This window comes from Spea bombifrons, chromosome 10, assembly GCF_027358695.1.
Source record: "Spea bombifrons isolate aSpeBom1 chromosome 10, aSpeBom1.2.pri, whole genome shotgun sequence".
Lineage (NCBI taxonomy): Eukaryota > Metazoa > Chordata > Amphibia > Anura > Pelobatidae > Spea > Spea bombifrons.
Window position 1 is genome coordinate 10,148,617 of NC_071096.1, and position 14,302 is coordinate 10,162,918.

Sequence of the window (14,302 nt, forward strand, 5' to 3'; positions counted from 1 at the left end):
TTTTTTTTTTTTTTTTAGTACACATATATTTGTAATTATTTTGAGAAATGTTTTAAAAATACAAATATGTTTGTAACGTTTGGAATATTTGAAATTTAAAAAAAAAAAATACATTTGTGATTTTTTTTCTAAATGTCTTTCCTCTTATATTCTATTTACCTGATTAGCTGAGAAGCGCACCTTCTAGCTGAAAGGAAGCACATTTAATTTTAAATGTTATAATTTATTATTTTAGAATTTTGTGCAATCTCGGTCTTTCTACTAAAAATTTCATAAAGTACGCACCGCTATGTGGTTTCATTATTAGCAAAAGAACAAGCTGTACAGTAAAGGGTATATGACAAATATGATTTTAGTTAATCCCAAGAGAGAAAGAGGAGCCTGATCCTCTATAAAAGTCTTTTTTTTTTTTTTTTTTTTACACGTCACATGTCCGTTTTGTGTGAACGCCCTGAGGACAATGTGGATTGGGTTAATTTTAGGTAAAAAATGTTTCTCGTTTTTCCAACTGGATAAAATTACTATTTGCATTTGCTAAACCCCCTGAGCCGACAAGGTAATTTTAGTCCCTTTTCATCAGGATCAATTTAATTAGGGATAAAGCTGAATAAGATGGACCTCTGTTCTGTTTCAATTTTATGTAACTTGGTTGAATAAGAAACATTTAATAGCCATGATGAAAAATATGCAGTTATGGCATGCAAATAGTTTCTAATAGCAGCCAAATCCTTTCCTGTAAACATAGTTGGGAACTTGCCCCGGAGGTAAGTCATATAGTGGTTTCTCAAACTGGTGAGGTGGCTGAGATGGTGCAGCCGGTGAATTACGGAATTAATCATGACTGATGACTTTAAAGTGGAACGATTGTGCTACGGATCAATGACTATTTGTAAATATTAGTAAAATAGTTCACATAATGTGTCAAACAAATTAAAGAACAGATAAAACAAGCCTTTATACTCGAGTTGGGCAGGGACTTGGCAGAACGTCTAGCGAAGTTATCCATGATCTCATGATGTTTATTCCAGCTCCTTTGATTATACCAATGCCAGCACCATACACGTGCGGCAGGCTTTCCCAAGCCGTGTAGTCGCTTGTTTTCGGGGATTTTGCTACCTATAGCCAGGTCGTAAAGCTAAAATTACATTTGTGACTCGTGGTCATCAGTGGTTATTGTCTTGGAACAAAAAGATGTCTCCTCAATATAAGGTTGCTACTGTATGTTGGTTGGGTTTCCGCTTGCACTTTGCGCTCTTGGTCGCTACCAGAGTAGGGAGACTGGAAGGTCGCTTTTCTTTTGCCCCCTGGATTTATGAGCTCACCAGGCTTCATAGTAAATAAGTGCAATGACACTAAAGACGTCTCCTTCTACTAACGTACAATATATATTTATTTACTACATAGTATGCATATCATATTTGCTATAATAGAACAGTCTTTATGAAAAGTTACTACTTTCTGTATATATAACCTCAGAAAGGAATATCAGTGGCACAAATGCGCAATACCTGAGAATGAGCTGACCTTGAGTCTCTTGAAATGGCAACCCTTTAATAGCCCATATGTAGTGTTATAACCGGCTCTTATACCGGTCCCAATGGAAACCATGACTTGCAATTAATTATAGATACACTTAATTGAGTCACCTGCATGCAAGCAGTAATATCAACCATAACATACTGGTAGCAAAATAATCAATTGAGAATCTTATATATGAGAGAATAGGAAGGAGTCAGCTCCAGGCTGCGTGACCCCGAGAACTTGCCTCTTCACGCCCAGACCATAAGGTCAAGGCAAAAACAATGAGATTTGGGGTCAAGCTTACAATCTTGAGGAATGGAGGTGTTCCAAGGTACAACCATTTAGATACTGATAAGGAGGATCCTCAACACAGTTTGTAGGAAGAACAACAAGTTTGTGATACTGAATTTATAATAATTTATATGTCTATAATGTGTAGTTAAAGGAACATGATTTTAAGTGAATAAACCCCCAAAAATATGTTTAATTCAATTCCTTCGCCCAATTTCTTTGAAATTTGAAATTTAATTTCTCTATATATTATTGAGGGTCTCCTACAACAAGACCCTCTGAGGCCTATGTAATGCTTTTCACCTTGTTGCAGCTAACAGTTCATTAAATAACTGTACAAAAAAAAACTATAAATAATTGTTAAAATAAAACACAATTTAAAATTAAAAAGCAACGAAGGAACATATAAAAAATCACTAATGGTCCATAAGGCTATTCTTTCTAACGTGTCGGAAAGTTGGTGTTTTGAAATGATTCCCCCTTTTTTGTAATCTCCTCCAGAACAAAAGTGCTGACTTCTTTCATAGTTATCCAGGATAAACAAATATGTCTTAAGGGCCTGTCTATTTTTGTTATTTCAGGTGGTTTGGGTGTGTTTTATTTTTTATATAGCATTGATACGGCTCCTTCAGCACCGCTTCAAAGAACTAATGCTTCAGGATTAAAATATTTAAACAGATTAGGAGACCTATCATCTATCTCATACGTTGCAAATCAGTGATGGTTTCTGCTGTCCCACCTTCTGTTACACATTCCGTTTCAAAGGATTTTGGTAAAACTAGGTGTGTTTAATCATATTAACTACTACCTCGTATGAGTGTCAGTATGAATGATCATATTTTCCAAATTTGATTCAGTTCGTTCAGCAGTTTGGTGGTGTTGTGAACACTTTTAGACTTCTTGTAAAACCGCTGTATCTATATAGTCTTTTTTTCTATGTTTGTATATCTGATACAAATCATATAATGTTTAAGAGATATATGCACGTAAATATAAAAACCCAATAGTTCATTCAATTAGAACCTGCCCTTTTATTGATAACATCTCAACTAAAGGTTGAGTTGAGTTAGAAGCCATATTGAGTTGGCTTTAGTGGAAGCAAGTCGGTGAAGTAAATTCGACTCCAGTTCGACTTCTGTGGCGTTTTAATGGTTATTTAGATATTCAACAGATGAGCTGGCAGTTGAGTAGAAAACTGGCAAAATCGATTTAACGCGTCAAGAGAAGTCGAGTTGGCCTAAACAACTTATTCAAAGGAAAACAGTCAATTCATTTGAGATTGTGAAATGACCATTGCCTCTGGGAGAATAATATTAGTCTAGCAGGGGGAATTACATACAAATGGTGTGTGTTTCCTAATACTTTTTTTATTAAAAGAATATATTTATATAGTTTTCCGTTAATCTGTTTGATTTATCAAGAGTTTGACCAGTTCTGATGAGTCAAGTTGGATTTTGAGCAACTTTCCTACCCAACTGACTCAACTTGTGAGAAACTTAAATTGCAACTTCCGAGGAACTCAATTTCACAGTTGCTAGACTCGTGGGGAATAGACAAGTTGGCAGTTGAGTTTGGTTTGCTAAGTGCTGTTGATATAGGCCAGTTATCTCAAAAGATAACTTAGATTTTAGTGAATAGATCAGACATTCTTCCCCTTCCCCACTTTTAATATTTGCTATCTGTCCCTCTTCTGTATATCATCATCTCTTCCTTCTGTTTTCTTTAGATTAAGCAGTAAGTGTTTCTCTTATCACTTTCTCTGTGTTTTTTTTTTGTTTGTATGTTTTTGTTTTGTTTTTTTTTTAAATTTAGGCACCTTGTACTCTGATAATTAGATCATTAGACAGACATAATATTATTCCGGTATGCATGGGGTTGCTAAATCGTTCCAGCCTATTTCTGTAACACCTTTGAAGGTGGTCTGGAAGGAACTAAGAATGATGTTATTCATATTAAGCTAGCATCTTTAGGATACTTGCTCAGGTGCCAAAGCACGTTGGTTTTAAGCACAACAGCAAACTGTGAAATGACGAGGGATTTCAAGATTACTAGATGCACCTTTTAATCTATTCTCTTTTGTAGTGGTAAAAAGGTTAAATAAACACTGTGGGGGAGCAACAGTACTAATAATACTTCAGTATTTGCCATGCATACATTGGAAAAAAGATCACCTATGTTTATACCGAGGTGTGTCCTATACGCAATCTTAAAGGCATTGCTGCTGAACCGGGGGGAATCCATCAAAAGGGTGTTATAGTCTCAGGACAAATAAACATGATATTTAAACATGGGATAATGTAAAAAAAAAAAAGGAGAATTTCTACTGTGTATGAAACTTTTGCCCTATTCGTATGTTCGAATCTACAGATACATGTTAGAAGTTTAATATGAACAGCGATGGTGTCATGTTCACTCATGAGACTCAAGATTTATTAGATATGAGCAGCCATATGCTACGTTCTCTCAGAGCTTAGTTCTTCACCATTTACAACCACACCATTTTGTTGGGGCCATCCAAGGCTATTTATATTGCTTAACCATAGAAATGTTTCTGAGCCTAGGTCTTAGGATATTTCGTAAAAGAGTAGTCCAGACTACTACCTAGAGAAAGATCAGCAATACCTCAAAGATGGAGTACAAGCAAACTGTCTGTGGTTGTTTCCTCATGCTGATGACATTTGGTTTGTTTTTTGGGTTTGCATTGACATTTCAGTTGAGAACATTCTGAAATGTCGATGGAAATTTTTTTCCTGTAATGCCAAATTAGTGTAAATATGTGTAAGAAGCTATGTTGGGGTTCTGCGGAGGCAATATTAAGCTTTGTCTGTTCTTAGATGGTACAATATTGGAGATATTGAAGTCTTTCAATGTATTCACTTTTATTTTGCTTATGGAGCACTTTAGAACTTCCCCCAGGAAAGGTGGATCTACTTCCTCACTGTGTCTAGAAGGATACCTACTATGCAGGGGACATAACTAGAAACCACAGAGCCCTACTGCAAAAATGTGCCCCCTCTTCCCCAACTTCACCAAGCAACATGTCCCACAGTGCCAGATTTGTCCCCAAACAGCTTGTCAGTGCCAACTTTGTCCCCAAGCCACTTCTCTGTCCCATTTTAGCCCCCAAGCATCTTGTCTGTGCCTTCATAGCCCCCAAACAGCCTGTCTGTGCCATTTATGTCCCCAGCTTGCCTGAGCAATCTTAGCCTCAAGTAGCTTCCCTGTTCCATCTTAGCCCCCACACTTGCCTGTGCCATCTTAACATCTCTCTCACTCTGTGCAAACTGATCCAGCATGTGTTACCAGCAGTTAGCATCTTTTAAAGGCGCCATCACCAGGGTCACCCAGCCCCCTAGATTGGTGGGCCTGGTTGCAGTTGTGACCCCTGCTACCATGATTGTTATGCCTCTGCTACCATGCCTAAACTAACAAAAGCCGCAGTTTAAGCCTACCCTAAATTTCCGATCTGGACTGCCTAGATGGATGAGATGTGCTGGTGGAGATTTTTACTCTGTTTTGCCCTGTTTGAGTGAGGACTATTTTTTTAACCCTTATTTGTATTCCAAAGGTACTAAACTGTCAGAGAAGGTGTCACAGACCTATAAACATCATAGAGGCATCCCATAAAACATACAAGTAAGCGCCATATAAACCTACTGAAGCAGGTATAACCATATTAAAATAACTGTAAACAAATTGCCTTTGGCTGAATTATAAGTTACATTCCTGCTTCTGGCAATTAAATGTAGATGTCAAGTTTCAGAAAGTCCCAAATTCGCACATAGTCCTGCAAAAACAAATCTGGAAAAATGTGTCTTGGAACATTTTTTGGATATGCCTGCCAACAGCTAAGCTACTGAGCTCATCTGATTCTCATTTTGTGGAGTCTCCTAAAAGCGGAGATTATCTTTTTTTTTTATACAGTAGCTTAGCCAAGCAGAAAAATCCGGAGGACTGTAAAACTAATAAATAAAACCAGGACAACTCAGCCTATCAGCATTGCAGTTAAATTAAAATGTCGGTTGAAAGGTGTGAACATTTCTCGCAAAAGCTGCAGAAATATCAGCCAAACTAGGTAAAATCACCAAAAATATATATTAGAAATGATTGATGGTTAAGCATTAGATGGTGACGGCCTTCAGGGAAGCCGCCAGTAAGACATGCAGCCCCTCGCTACGCTCTTACGGTCTTGCAGACACGGTGAGTGGTGCCTTTGTGCACCGGCCCAGTGGACATTTGCCCAGTAGATCAGATGCCAAGTCCCGGCCTGTCTGCCACAACCGGTCATGATGTTGCCACCTGAATCTAGAAAGATTTTATACTGTTGACAAGGATAAACTGCTGCTGGACCTTCGCAGAGCCTTAGAGGATAAATTAGTTGACTTGTGCGCCAGGGTCCGATTAATAGGTTAGTCTGAGCTCCGTTTTTGGTCCTTTATATGATATTCAATGATGTTTGATATCGCAGTAAGGGGCATATTTCTCCAGATGTTATATATATATAGATGCCTCACCCCATGTACGTTACTTTCAAGGAGCCATAAATGCCCACCGGAGATGTGACTCCAAGAGCCATTGAGTAGGTTACTCTACAGCTCAGTGTACATGTAAAGTACATATGGGATATTTAAATAAAACGTATATATAAGTAATTTTGCATGGACCCCAATGCATTTTACTGCATGCAAACTGATGCTTGCATTCTTTTGCTGTTGGAAATATAAAATCAGACGGGGGTCCACCGTTTGCTTTCTGTAGAAGCAGGCAGCACGGGGAGGAAAATAAGTCCCAATTTCCTAACTTCAATAGAAGAAGCTGCCTGCACCAATTTTCATGTACTAAAATGCGTTGGCGTCCACGTAAAATGGACTTCAATATGCGTTAAAAATAAATTAGGGGCTAGACACTTTAAGAGCCACCTAGTTTCACATTCTAATGGTGTTTAGGGGGGTTACTCCGAATTTTAATGGTAATCAGGCACCATACGGTAGCCGTAATGAATTCAGCTGGACTTTTAAGCTTTGCCACGATCACAACCGCATTTTTGTGTAGACATATGGAAAAAGCAGACCCGTTCCAGCATAACATACTAAGGAATACAGTAGTGTATTCACAGTTGGATCATTATGACTAGAACAGTGTCCTACTTATACACAAACATTCATGAATAATCCAACAGATGGGGAAAAAAACTATCCAGTCCAATTCATTACAAGGTAAATAATATGAATTTGCAAGAATCATCACTTACGAACACAAAGGCCATACTCATTCTGCAGGGATCACAAGTACCCGGCGTGGAATAAATTAATTCCCTTTTCGGTAGTAAACACTGGCATGAGTTTTTTTTCCGTATACATTTCATTTTGCCCTTGGCCAAGTCTAAAGAAAGACTTTGAAAGAAATTAACTCAAAGGATACTGTTAAGAGAGGACAGTTTAATGTATTAAGGATACTGTATTAGCATCGAAAAATAAGGTGTTTTTTGAAAATGGCTTCCTGCTGGCAAATATGCAATTTCTACCGATCATGGGGAGAGAGGCACGGCCTGAAATTGAAATTGTTTTCATAGGATTTTAATTCTTTGGATCCAGGCCAGACAAAACTACTCGGTTTCAAACAAGAGCCACTATAGATCACGGCAGTTCAGCAAATCCAGACGGATAAACACCAGCTAGCGAAAACTATTAAAGGGCCTTGTTCTTCCGTAAGCGTTCTCTAGCTTCTAAGGGTATTGAGGTTTTTTGTTTTTTTTTTTGTCCCGGGAATAATAAAATATCTGATAAACTTTCAAAACTTTCCAAAAACAAAATTATACAGAATGAAAAAAATTGGAATTCCCAAGTGGAAGCCTTAGTGGGGTTAGGTTTAGCGGCCTAGGCCTATGGCGGCAGCCTCTCGGTCCGTTCATCTATTGGGCCGCTTGCCTCACTAGAGCACCGCTGATCCCAACGGGATGGTTCGGCTTTGATCTGCCCAGTTGTACATTAGTGTTGTTTCCATGGGAACTAATGCAGAATGCTGGGATATGACATCATATGTATGTCATATCTGTATTCCTACTTTATTATATGTCGTGTACTGTCACCAACATGGGCTGTGCGTGCAATCCAAACATATGTACCGCAACATTTCAGAGTGTGTGACCCTGAGATTGAAATTAAACTCTTTCAACAACTATTTTACGTTTACTTTTCCCCCCAGTTTTGGGCTGCCTGGGCATCATGAGAATTATAGTCCACATCATTTGCCTGTCCCCTAGTGATCTGCACATATTCAGGGCAGAGAGAAGCAGTAACGGGACACAATGAAACATTGTTTCTCCTAATGCTTTCTCTCTCCCCAAATGAGAGGAAATATGAAACAAACCTATTGTGTCAGCGGTGGGTTATCGCCGTTACCAAGCAGGAGACAAATGCTTTCTTCATTGCGTTTTTATATTGGTTTCATTGCAGCGAAGCAGCAGAGGCCAGGTGTCAACCGAGTCACTCTATACGGACACCATTCACAATGTCGACAATTCACTATGTGGCCATTTAGCGCCGGAGAGGACAAGACACCCATTGTTCAGCCGGGCTCGTGTTCTAGTTCTCAGGACCTCTTTGCGATGGAGTACATTTTTTTAAAATTGATTCTTAAATAAATTTTAATCAGTACTTTTTTTTTTACTTGAGGCCACAGAGACTCGATTATTTGAAAGCTAATTTCCATTATTTGTGCATTTCACAAAGTAAACACTTCAATAAAAAATTTCTGTTAAGTCAAAATGCTGGAGACAAATGGGAGCGGCTAAAAGTAAACCTCCCCTGCTTAAGTCAGTCCACACCCACTTCTTAAACCCATCCTGCTTATGCTCCACCCACAATTTATTTTTGAAGTTGGATGGCATATGTTGGAATAGTAGATACTGGGAATACCCCAATATTATTGTGGTCCCAAAGATATTTTTTGCACGCACACTGATCTCACGTGTCCACTATACATTGGGCCTCAGCAGGCCAGGACTGCTCATCTGACACACTGGGTGTAAAATGCGACCATGTGAATTAAGCTGTTGTCCACACGTACATCGTTTGGCAGCTGCTATCCTTAAAGTGCCGGAGTCGCTTAGTCATTCCCAGTATGGCAATGGGCCCTAGATCAGATATAAAAACAACATTGGTGAAGCCATTACAAAGCTTTAGAGCCAAATGGCATTAAGTGTCTCATTTCAAGGTTATTAGGAGATTAAGATTTAAGAGCAAACTATTTTAACAGATTTTACATATTTACTGGAATGTTGCCTAATTTGCTCCACAGAAGCAAGAATAGTGTTCCTCGTGGGCGGGTACAAGCAAGGTAGTAACTCTATTTAGTGGTGTCCACCCAGATTTTCATCACTGAACTGATACCAGTTTAATGTATATTTATTTACTTTTTCGAATACATGCAATAGCTGAACTGTACATGTGAACATCCTGGGGATGATGGCTTTCTTCTCACGCCGCTAAGTGAGCACTGAACTTTGAGAGATATACACAGATTGACAGCAAAATAAGACATTTTTTGTTTTAGAAAAATATGATCCATAATCAAACCAATTTGTAAACAATAGAGCATTCAGGAACATACAATTTTCTTCAAATTGTCATCTATTTCGTGCTGACCAGAACTATTTTACTTCTTCTAAAGCTGTGTTTAAAGGTAAATAGGGTACTAAAAGCGTGATAGTTTCCCTTTTAATAGATTTAAGTCATAGTTTCTTTTTTTGGGCTGTATTTTGTCTTCCACCATCATGTGAATATCGTGGCCAGCCACAGATTTTAATGAATGGGACCCTCTACATATATAGCCATTAAATGTAAAGTCTGGGCTTTAAAACATATAATTGTAAGTTAAAAATAACTCCGTTTATGGACTTATAGCAACAATGACCGCACGAAGGACACATTTTTGACATTCTGATGAAACCACTTAAAAAATAAACAAAAATACTTAGCATCAACATCTTGTTCACTATGTCCTGAAATTGCTGTATAGAGATGGGTATCTTTTAAGCAAGCAACTCAGGAGCCCATAGGTGCAAGCTGCAATTACAAATACAAATTTAAAAAATTGCATTATCTTGGGGAAGTGTTTTTCATTAAATGGAGCTAGGAATGGTGTTTCTAAAAGGGCATTTAGTTAAAAGAGCCTTCATTTTATAACAAGAGGCCATAGTCTAAAATTGGAGGATTATACATTTAGATGTAATGTAAGGAAATTTTACTTTGTCAAGGGGGGTGGTAGATAAATGGAACAGGTTCCCAGCAGAGATGGTAGAGGTTAATCCAATAAGGGAATTTAAAGTTGCTTGGGGTAGGCAGAAAACTAGTATCCTTAATCTAAGTCATGTATGAGTAAAGTTCTGCTTTCAAATTGTTAACTTCAGCCGGGTAGATTGAATAATACTTTGAATGATGTGATAGAATGGAGGTTATAGGTTGGCAATGAGGCTGGTGGCCATTAGGAAATCCTTTGAAGCCCACTAATTAGATCAAACACATATTTACCAACATCTTGTGCCTGTGATCTAGAACAGAATTTATCAGTGACCCCATGAGTGGGATTTTCTGTTGTAATTAGTTCCGGACTGGTCATCTGGCGAGCCAGGTAAATGTCCGGTGCCACATAACGTTGGTCACTTACCATTGCTACAGCTACCTTAAATGTGTGGCAGCAGGCACGGCCGTGTGTACGTAACGTAGTGACTGCTGGCCTTAAAGTGCCAGGGCTGGTTTTCTACCCCTGTCTTCCCCTGGTTATAGTGCTCTACTCCCACTTCTTGGTGATGGGATGAGCAGTAGCATATTCCGGCCAAGGCTTTCTAGGGTAGAAAACTAGAAACTGGCCAAGGTGTACTATAGAAGCACATGAACTCATTTGGAGAACAGGGATATGACATCATATGCTGGAACTCAACAAGAAGAAGACTTCTGTTTAGGAGGAGGTCCTCTGCCACTTTGTTGGTCTGTGGGAGCAGTTTAAGCAACCAGGCTTCAAGGCATCCCCAATAACTATGGTACTCAATATATTATTTATATTTCTGATATCTCATCACCGTTCCTCACCTCGTCCAACATATCACTGAACATTTTCCTAGAACCTGTCGCTTACAGAAAGAGGCCACAACAGTCTAGAACAAAAAAATCCCTGCTATTCATATTAGCAACGGTGGAGTTATTGGCGATAAACATCTTGATTTTCTGCTTCAGGTAGTTTGTGAGGCATCAGAGGTAATATGATCTGATCCCCTGATGCCATGTGTCTGCGCGCCTGTATCAGGTTTCATACTATATGTTGATCAATTGTACCAAGTAGCGGCTGCTTTCTTTATTTTTTTGGCTTTCCCTTTTGTTCTGCCAAAACGGTATCAAATGAATTCCTTTGACGTACAATGATGCAGATTAGTGGATTGTTAAATAAGCCTCACCACCCACACAATCCGACACCAAAGAAACAACACCTCTGGTCTTTATTGTTTCCCATTTTGAAATTTCAACTAAGACTTCTTGTAGCACACGTTTAACCCTTTCAGTGACGTCAGGGGTGTGCAACGTAGTGAAAAGCCCATCTACCTTAAACAGTATATAATAATGAGCTATTAAACTCCTGGTTGTTCTGAATCCTTCCTTAGGGATCCTTCCGTTTCAGATTGTAAATCTTATTGCTTAAAAAGACTTGGAAAAGTGGAACAGCCTCCCAGCAGAAGTGGTAATGGCAAATACAGTGAGGGAATTCTAAGACAAGACCAAGGACTGATTAATGTTTTTATATCAGGAAAATACTGGCGGATTAGATGGGCTGAATGGGTCTTTTCCGCCGCCAACTTCTGTGTTTCTTTGTAGGGATTATATAAAGCCACAGCCCAATGTGCAGAAAGCTTGAAAAAGGTTAAGTTGGCGTTTATACCTTTTTGATTTCATTGGCTTAGGATGATAGGATAGGCTCGAAGGTTTCGGTGGCCAGTATGTGACCTGCAGAATGTCTACGATGGTAATGCCTAACACTTAAACCAAGTAGATTGTAGCCCTACAGGGGCTGTATTTACTAAGTACATTTAGGTTGCTCAATCTTTGGCGTAACTCAGAAACATCTCTAGGATCTGCTGAAAAAAATCCAACTTCCAAGCATAAGTGGGCTTCCAGCTGAAACTTGAGAAGATCCTAGTGAATTCCTCTTTCCGAGGCTGCTCATCATAAACATTACCAACAATTACTGAGGGACCCAGGGAAGTTCTGTTTCAGACTCTAGGAGAGGTGTGTCGGAGATCGATATGGTAAATAATTAAGATGATTATTGCTAGGTACTCCTGAATTATTATTTGTGGGATGAACCTGGTAGAGACAAGGGTTTCTTCAATAGAGTCCCTTTGTGTAGATCCAGTATAATTCTCACCACTAGAATTCTTTGGATCTATTAAGCCATCTAGCCTATGTAGTTTGCTGACTCTGACATGGTTATGAGTATGTGATTTCTCAACAAAAGTAATTATTTCAATTTTTTGGGCAAAAAAAGAACATTCAGTGACATTGTAAGGGATTTCTATTCTCTGTTTGTTTAATATTACCCCCAATGAATATTTTCAATTTTACCCACACATTTAGTTGGCAAGCTGATGAAGAAGAGAATTCTGAAGACCAAGACCAGCCAGGCATCCTATTCCAAGAGGCAAAGGGTTAATTGCAAAGTTGCTCGGATGGATGTTCCTTAATTTCGGCCTATCCATCTGTGGAGCAGCTGCTGATGGACAGCTCCCAGGGGCTTAGAACTAATTTGTAGAGCTACAGGGGGCTGTGCCTGGCAATAGGAGAAGTCTATTAGTCCTGCTTATGCTGAAAATTGTGAGCATGATGTCTTCCACATGCTTCTGTTGTACTTTCTGGTTAACCCGTTGTTAGAGGCGGTTATCCTTCAGGATTCCAGAACAACCAGCTAACTCCATCAAAGGGGTTTCATTTAAGGGTTACCACCTCTCGTTAGGGAAAATTCAGTTAGCCCTTATACTTAGACAATTAGTAGGAACATTTAGCCCCCTATCCTTGCTACATGTGCTTAGACGAATGCCATCATGGTGAGGTCACGCCACATTACTCATGACCAGATTTCGGCAATAGTTAATACGGACATGGAGTCAGCAGTATCAGAGAAGCCCAGATGGCAGGATGTTACTCATGGTTCCTTTGGGGAATACGGCAATTGATATGTTGGAAGTGAGTTTTATCCAAGGTTCTGCTAGTTGGAGCAACTCTCAAAGCACATGCCATTAAACACACCAGGGTCCCAAGTGCTGAGTTCTGCTGGCAAGTTTACCCAAGTCAAACTCAGGCTAAATTTAGTGAATACCCAAGGTTATATTTCTTGTACTATTACCAGAGAATTATCACCACTCTAGCGTACTAAGCCTACTTGGCCATTACCTCAAAGCCGGCTGGCCATTCACTTCTACTGAATGTTAGAAAATTACTAATCCCTCAAACTGAATAACATCTGCTGCTACAGAACGGCCTACAGAGAGAGGACTGACCTAGAATTTCTGTAGCAGTAGCTGAATTCCTAGAACCAGCTTCCATGGTGTGCAAATGATGTTCCATGTGGTCAAAACCATTCTATATTCTGAGGGTCTTTGTGTCCCCTGTAGGCCATAGCTTTGAAAAATGAACACTAGAGGGCTTAATGGTGCTCAGTGCAGCCCTCGCAGTCTACTAAAGACCTTTCCAGGGAGGACTTTTTCTGCTCAGACCATCAATTCTTCCATCCTCTTATTGGAGTTCCAATATATCGAGCCCAATCTGTTTGCCTGCCTAATGGCGGAGATAGCTATTTCTTTGGGAGGAAAAAACAGTTAGCGCCAGTTTAGCCAGCATCGTTGTTGAAGGCTTACAATATTTTTATTTGAGATGACAGTTTTCAGGATAAACCTGTCCCTAACATGCTTAAAAATATATCACTTTATAGTAAGTATCCTGACTTAAAAATCTATTTACTTGTTTTTGAGGGGTCAGTAATTAGACTTGGGCACCAGGGGGCTCTTCGTGTTCGTCTTCGTGCTCGTCTTCAGCAAAAAAAAATCTTCGGATTCCGCGAATATTCGCCTGGTCCTGTCTTCTCTTCGGGCGAATATTCGCGGACATTCTTCGTGTTCGGGTTTTCTTCGTTTTCCCCGGTTAAGGGGTTAAAACGGGGTTAAAGCCGCTCTGGCGCCGGGAGTTTAAATGTCCGTATGAGCAACTCTATTGGTCGTCAGCAGGGGGCTCGCCCCCTGCTGGCGACCAATAGGGTCGCTCGTACAGACTGTTATACTCCTGGTGCCGTAATTGTTCGGCAGATCCTGCTGGTCTCCCTGTTCTATCATTTATTAACTGATAGAACAGGGAGACCAGTGGGATCTGCTGGGTAAGTTGCAGCATTGGGATTTTAAAAGTCTGTACGAGCGACTCTGTTGGTCGCTCATACAGACTTTTAGGCTCCT

At 39.5% G+C, this 14,302-nt stretch overlaps 2 protein-coding genes across 2 annotated transcripts in view; both read left to right on the forward strand.

The window, feature by feature from the left end:
• Positions 1-14,302, forward strand: part of CCDC34 (coiled-coil domain containing 34) — a 54,793-nt gene that overhangs the window by 22,589 nt on the left and 17,902 nt on the right. The gene's annotated exons all lie outside the window — the stretch shown is intronic.
• SLC5A12 (solute carrier family 5 member 12) overlaps positions 1-14,302 on the forward strand; it is a 152,735-nt gene that overhangs the window by 19,107 nt on the left and 119,326 nt on the right. The window lies entirely within an intron of this gene.